The 456-nt window shown below is 41.4% G+C and overlaps 1 protein-coding gene across 1 annotated transcript in view; it reads right to left on the bottom strand.

Moving 5' to 3' along the window:
- IGF2R (insulin like growth factor 2 receptor) overlaps window positions 1-456 on the bottom strand; it is a 59,523-nt gene that overhangs the window by 19,421 nt on the left and 39,646 nt on the right. The gene's annotated exons all lie outside the window — the stretch shown is intronic.

Genomic DNA, 456 nt, shown 5'->3' with positions numbered 1-456 from the left:
CTATACAGATGAACAACAACTGAAATGTTACTCCAAATATTATTAAGGCTTACGTGCCTGTAATAAACCCCCCTAGTCTACTTTCAGGTATGCAATGGCTGATCCATCTCCAAGTCACTGTCTAAATCAGACTCACTGGAGTGCTTTCTCTGCTAAAAAAATCATGAGTAGCAGTAACTGCCTCACTCCACTCAAGGTCACAAAGTAATGGCACTCACTGCCTGGGAAGTGGACTAATACACAGAGTGAAAGGCTGCAGCCTGTTACCTGGTCCTCCACTGCACAAAATATGGAATCAGCCAGAAGATACTAAGTAAACATCTTGTGCCAAAAGATTAAAATAATCTTTAAGAGCTGCATTGGATTTTGTATAAGGATGGGAGAGCTAGGCTGCTGAAGTTAGAGAATATAAGAGCTGCTAGTGAATCTCATCTGCCAAGTAGATTGAAATCAGGC

This window comes from Melanerpes formicivorus, unplaced genomic scaffold (genome assembly GCF_026170545.1).
Source record: "Melanerpes formicivorus ecotype bairdi unplaced genomic scaffold, bMelFor1.0.p_v2 SCAF_2, whole genome shotgun sequence".
Classification (NCBI taxonomy): domain Eukaryota; kingdom Metazoa; phylum Chordata; class Aves; order Piciformes; family Picidae; genus Melanerpes; species Melanerpes formicivorus.
Note: the sequence above shows the minus strand (reverse complement) of the source record. Positions and strands in the feature narration are given on the sequence as shown.